The sequence below is a fragment of the Suncus etruscus genome, chromosome 4, assembly GCF_024139225.1.
Source record: "Suncus etruscus isolate mSunEtr1 chromosome 4, mSunEtr1.pri.cur, whole genome shotgun sequence".
Lineage (NCBI taxonomy): Eukaryota > Metazoa > Chordata > Mammalia > Eulipotyphla > Soricidae > Suncus > Suncus etruscus.
The window spans coordinates 102,543,347-102,550,226 of NC_064851.1; positions in this window are offsets into that span (position 1 = coordinate 102,543,347).

The window sequence follows — 6,880 nt, forward strand, 5'->3', positions numbered from 1 at the left end:
ACACAGAGAGGCAGAGAAGAGGTGTGCTCACCTCTGCAGTCCTCAGAGCTAGTGTCCTGCTCTTGGACACCATGTCATCCTTTTTTAGCACAGGAGCTCAGGGAGGTCAGGGCTCCAAGCAGGCAGAGGTGGGAGTCAGAGATAGGCTCCAATGCTGTGTAGGACCCTTCCTGTGGGGCCTGGCAGGGGTCCCTCCTGCACTGTGATCTCCTGCATGCAATCATACTGTCTTGCTCCACTGGCGAGGAGGGTCTGCCCATATCCCAGGGCTGCAAAGCTCCAAATCCATGGAACCCTTGCAAAGCTGAGCTTTGCATGTTTCTGCCACATGTGGCCTGTCCTTGAGTCTTCCCTGGTGCCACCAGGGATACTGGGGAGGATTCCCAGTCCAAAGTGGGGAGGTGAGGTCCCAGGACTCAGGGGACCTACAGGTCCAGAGGTCACTGCACCCCCATCACCTGCTGACTCCAGAGCCAGTGGGAGCCAGAAGGTTCCAGGGTCATGTCTGGGACCTTGGCAGTGTGGGGGCTCAGCTGCTGACCCCATGGGAATCAAAGCCCCAAATGTTCCTTCTGAGTTTTTCTTTCTTGGGTTTTCAGAACTAGGATTATGTCCCCAAGTTCCTGGTAGATAAATGCTCCTGGCCAACAGACAGGCAGACACTTGGCAACTCTGTTCTCAGAAGTAAGTTTTAGTCTCCTTGGAAACCATCCACTTCACCTCTAAAAGGGCTTTGTGCAGAATGAGTATAGTTAAAAATTTACCTCCATGAGGCCGGAGTAAAAGGGTGTTGGCCTTGCACTTGGTGGAGCCGAGTTTGATCCCCAGCATCCTATAAGGTCTCCAAGCCTGCCAGGAGCGATTTCTGAACACAGAGCTGGGAATACCCCTTGAATACTGCTGGTTGTGTCCCCAAAACAAAACAAAAAGTAATTGATCTCTAGAATCTCAGGACAGAGAGCAGGAGCAGGTAAGGCATTGCCTTGACTACAGCTGACCTGGGTTTAATCCCTGCACCTGAGACTCATCAGGGCTGATTCCTGAGCACAGAGCCAAGAATCAGCTCTGAGCACCACCAGGTTTGGCCCCCAAATCAAAACCAAATCAAACCCCAACACCCAACAACAAAACAAAACCCCAAAACCCAACAACAAAACAAACACAAAATCCAATGCCCAAAATGAATCATTCGGTGGGGATTGGGGGAGAGTGCTGGGAGGCACTTCTGGGAAACTCTTGCAGACAGAACTGGGGCTGAGAGAAAAAGGGGGTACAGTCATTCCCTCCCTGGAGAAGCACAGGAACTGCAGGTGGTAGGGGAGAGCTGCAAGCAGACCCAGTGCTCAGAGCAGCTGGCATGACCTGGCCTGACTGACTGACAGAAGTGAAAATGCCTGGTGGCCCAGGTGGCAACTGAGAGAGGCCATGGGAATTGGCCCTGGTAGTAGGAATCAGAAAGGTCCCCCCAAGAAGGCCTATCAGGGGCTGTAGATTCAGACCTTCTGGAAGGTTCTGAGCACCCCACCCTGAGTTCTGCCAGCCCAGGAGATGAGAACCAGCAAGGGCCAAGCCTGGTGGAAGGCTCCAGACAGCTGCAGGGCACAGGTGTAGTGTGTTGTGGGATGGGACAGGCTGCAGCCATCAGACAAAATGGAGGGCCTGCAGACAGGAAGTGAAAAAGGGTAGAAAGAAGAGAGCCGCCTGAACCTCAGAGAGGCCCTGTCTGCCTGTGAACCATTGCAGATGCTGGACACATGGTCACTGGGTCTGCCACATGGTCCCTCTTCCTGGGACATGACACTCAGTCCCCATAGCAAGCCCTGGTACTCTCCTGTGTTATTCCACAGAGGCCTCTCAGTGAGGAAACCAAGACTGTTTGCCCTACACAGCCCAGGCAAACCCAGCACAGAGGGGCCTGGGGCAGGATGGAGACTGTGTCAGAGTAACATACAAATTAGATGCCAATGGCAGGGCAGGCACAGCTGGTACAATGTGTTGCATTCTGGGCTGCTCTGTGCACATTGTGAGCACTGGGGAGCAGAGTCCAAAGGGAAGAGGGGGTATTGGGGATAACCCCCTTAGGAAGATGCTTCCTGAAAGGGGCGAGAACCTGAAAATGCACATGTTGTCCTCAGAGGGGCACAGACAACATCAGACAAGCTCAGGGCCAGATAGATAGCACATAAGGTAGGATATTTGCCTTGTACACAGCCAATTGGGTTCGACCTCTAGCATCCCATATGGTCCCCTGAGCCTGCTCTGAGTACAAAGCCAGGAATAGCTCCTAAATGCCACCAGATGTGGCCCCCAAAGCAAGCAAGACAAATAAAACAAGCAAACAGGGGCCAGAGCAGTGGCGCTGCGGCAGGGCGTTTGCCTTGCATGCAGCTGACTTAGGACGGACCGCAGTTCGATCCCCCGATGTCCCATATGGTCCCCCAAGCCAGGAGCGATTTCTGAAGGCATGGCAAGGAGTAACCCCTGAGCATCACCTGTGAACCATTGCAGGCCCAAAAACAAAACAAAACAGAAAAGTCTCAGGGGCCAGAGTGGTACTGCAGTGGGCATTTGCCTTGCATGCGCTGACCTGAATACAATCCCTGACATCAAGTATAGTCCCCAAGCCCCGCCAGGAGTGAGCCCCGAGCATAGCCAGGCATGGCTCCAAAACATAGAAATATCGGGGCCAGAGAGATAGCATGGAGGTAAGGCGTTTGCCTTGCAAGCAGAAGGTCGGCAGTTCGAATCCCGGCACCCCATATGGTCCCCCGAGCCTGCCAGGAGTGACTTCTGAGCATCGAGCCAGGAGTGACCCTTGAGCGCTGCCAGGTGTGACCCCAAAACAAAAAAACATAGAAATATCAGGATCGAGATGAAAAGACAAGGAATTGCACAGTCAAGTGCCAGAGGTACCACGGCCCTTCAAGACACCACTCTGTGTCATGGGAGGATTTGCTTTGCTGTGCAGAATAGGGAATAGAGTGAAAACCTGCAAATTCACCCACCCATGTGGGGGGGGGCAACCTTGGGTGTCCCACTCTGCAGCTGCTGCCAGCCTTGGTCAGCTGGGCTTGGGGAAAAGGAAAGGAATGGAGTGGGGGGGCTGAAGTCCTGAAATGGCCCTGCCAGGTTCCCTGAACCCAGCCAAGAGCTGGGCAGTGCATACTGGCATCAAGATGTGCCAACATGCCCTGCCTTCTGAGGCCAAGCCCGGCTCCTGTCCTAGAGAAGGGGAAGAGGGAGCGCCCACACGGAGCTGCAGTGGGATGAGGCCTGCGGTGGGGGAACAGCATGGGGCTTAGGGAGATATCCTGAGAGAAGCAGAGTCCCAGGGGCAGCGTTTAGTGCTCAACCCTGCACCCCTGCCCTGGTCTCTGCCCTGGTCCCTGCCCTGGTCCCTGCCCTGATTTCTGCCCTGCGTCCCTGCCCTGAATCGTTGCCCTGGTCCCTGCCCTGAATCGTTGCCCTGGTCCCTTCTCTGGTCCCTGCCCGGGTCCCTGCCCTCTTCTCTGCCCTGTGTCCCTGCCCTGTACTTCTGGGCACTCACTCAGTCCTGCACCGCATCTACCCCACCACGTGTCCCACCCCTCGAGAGCTTCCAAGAACCCGGCCCACATCCAGCCCGGAGCATCCAGGAAAGAGCCAGGGCAGACTGGGGGACGGGACTCCGTTCCCGTCCTCAGTCCTGGGTTGCGGCTCAGAGGGGGCGGGCCTCCAGGGTCTGGATCTGAACCCAGAACTGTCCTCGCGGTGTGGCAGGCGCCTTGGCTAGCGGTGTGTCTGGGGAAAGCGTCTGTTTCCACTCAACCTCTACTCTGCCGCTCCAGGGTGTCCAGTTCCTCCAGGGCAGGCTAGGGCACCCCCCTACCCACAGCTAGGGCTGGGGCAGGGCAGGGCAGGGCTGGCAAGAGAAAATGCAGGGACAGACGCACACATACAGTCGTGGCAGATCCCAGTTCTGTCCTAAGAGGTCCCGCCTGCTCTGGACTCGCCCCGGGGGGTTCATCTGGCCCGTGGCCAGGCTTGGGGAGCTGCGGGACACGCGGGAGAGTCTTGCACACGCCCCGTGGCTCCGTCCAGCAGGCTCTGGGCACCCACGTGGCGCAGCGCCCAGGGCACCGATGCGCTCTAGGACCTGCGCGCGCCCCGGCTGAATGGGCAGCTGTGGGCACCGAGGCCGGGCTGGGGAATAGCTCGGCGGTCTCCAGGCAACCGCCCTGACGCAATGCAAAAAAGAGAGAAAGAAAGCAAAAGAAAGTCCCTTCAAAGAGAGGAGAGAGGAGAGTAGCCGGGAGCCGCGCGAGGCTGGAGCGAGTGCAGTTGGCGACTCCGCGGGCGGCACCGCAGGTGGGTACGGGAGGGCAGGTCTGGGGGGTGGTGGGGGCTGGGTCGGCAATGGAGACTTCCCGCCTCCTTTCCCATAGGGCTGGGTACCCTCCTTCAAGAGCTGGCTGGCCCCGCAGGATAACCAGAACCCCAGTCCCGGTGCTCCTGGGAGGAAACTCCCTGGAGGAGGAGAGTCAGAAAAGCCTCCTGGTTCGGATGGGTCCCATCTGCAGGGGTGGGGAGTGGGGGGGGGAAGTCTCTGTCCAAGGGCAGAAAGAGGTGGGGCCAGGGGACCCCACACCAGGGTTAGAAGATTGTCGTAGCGCTTTAGAAAAAACAAACGTGAAATGGTACTCTGTGGGGTTCAGCCTGCCCCAGTGGGTCCCACCAAGGCTTCAGGTGGGCCACGCCCCCTCCTAACCCAAGCACCCATGGGTGAGCTCTGCTCCAAGGTCCCAGAGAGTCCCCCCCTCACCCCAAAGGGAGATCTGGGGGCCAGGCTGGGGGAGCATTGGCTTCTAGGGGACCCCTTGTGGAGGGCTGTGGGGGGGCAGCTCCTCCCTCTCCTCAGGGTCCTCCCCAACTCCCCTCAGTGCTCCTGACTTGGGATCCCACTTTGCCACCTGCTCCCCTGTAGCTTGAGGGTGTCCCCTGCTTCCCAGAAATATGGGTGTCTGGAGTCTGGCCAGCTTCAAGGCTTACGGGAGCAAAGAGAACCCCCAGTGCTGAAACCTCATTTCTCCAGCACTGGTGGGCATGTGTGCCTCGCGGACGGACAGGAGACCCCTCATCCAGCCCTGCACCACTGCCCTGGGAAATGCAGACTGACCAGTCCAGCTCTAGCAGGGCATGGTGTTCTCTAGGGTTCCCAAAGCTGAGGGCCAGTGGGGAGCACCCTACTCCCTCATTAGAAATCCAGGAAGAGTGAGGGTATGATATAAGGGTGGACCCCAAGGTAATGGGGTCACAAAAAAGGAGAGATGCTCTGGAGGGATAGAGAGACCTGGTGGGCTCAGCTGGGGGTGTCCAGGCTGCCAGGGGGGGAGTTTGGGGTTGATATTGGGCTCCCTGAGGTCAGACGGAGGTGGGTCCCAAAGCTGGGACAGGTCCTAGTCCAGGAAGTAGCCCCAACTCCATGGAGTGTGAAAAGGAGGAAAGAAAAGGAGGAAGTGTAGGCCTCTGCCCTCACAAAGGGCCCCCAGAAGAACCTTTGGGAATGTGACCCCCCCCATCTGGCTCCCAGCAGACCTGGGGCTCACTGGCAGTTGAGTGGTATTTCCTCATTCCAGGAGATTAGGGGATATTGAGAGAAAGATGGGCACCTGGAAGGTCCCAGATCAGGATTTAACTGCGTAGTCCCAGTGCCCAGCACCTCATCCACCCTCATCCCTGAACTTTCCTGCTTCTTGCTCCTGTGGCTGGGCCTCAGGGTCTGGGAGGGAGCAGCATATCCCCATGCAGGGCTCACATGAACTTAAATGTAGGTAAAATAAAAAATCCACGAGTTGGTGAGACCGCCCCAGGCAGTATATTTCTAAGTCCTTAGGCAGACAGGTCTGATGAACCAGGGTAGCGTTGGAAAAATAATACACCAAGCAGTTAAGATAAGATTTATCGAAGTCAGCCTGCTTTTTGCTTCATGGCCTCTCTCTGCCCGCGCTGCCTATGTACCAAGCTCCAAGCCGGGACTGCTTTTTCTTTATTATCCAGAACCAAATCCACCAGAGTGGGGGGAGGTCCTGTAATCCAGGTGGCCTTTTACATACCAAAAGAAGATATTTAGGGAAAGAGGAAGTTGAGGGCTTGTTGTTTAGGGCTGTTAGTATCACTTTACACATCTACTCACACACCCACATGCTCACATACATATACAGATGCACTCCACATGCTTGCAGAATGTACCCGCACCTCACACATGTACATAAGCACACACATGTACAGTGCTCACACACATGCTCACATATATATGCATCCATATGCTTACATGCATGTACAGATGCCACACATACACGTGTACTGACATGCTCAGATACACATATCTCAATGCACACATGAACACATACACACATGCATGTACAATGCTCCCACATGTACCCATATGCTCACACATATATACATTGTATGTAAATGCTCACACACACGTACAGATGCCACACAAGTTCACACACATAGACCTGTACCATTGTACCACACATATATGAGGGAAGGAAGGTGGGGAGAGGAAAAGGGCCAGGTAAGGAGGGGGGAGGGAGAGGGGAAAAGAGAAGGGAAGAGAGATGAGCAGGGGGAGGTGGGGAAGAAGGGAGTAGAGGAGTAGAGGCCTTGTGAGACAGTGAGTAGAGGGTAGGGAGGTCCAGTGGTAGTATCCCCTAGCCCTTCCTGCAAAGCAGGAAGCAGTTTGGGGACTCAGATGAGGTCACATCGGGCCTCAGGGCGGGAAGATGAGCTCAGCTGGCACCGGCTCCTTCCAGGCCATGGGCATGTCTGGACAGTGGGCGGTGCCAGGTGCTGGCACCCACAGGGGCTGACGTGGGGCCCCTGAGGTTCCCACAAA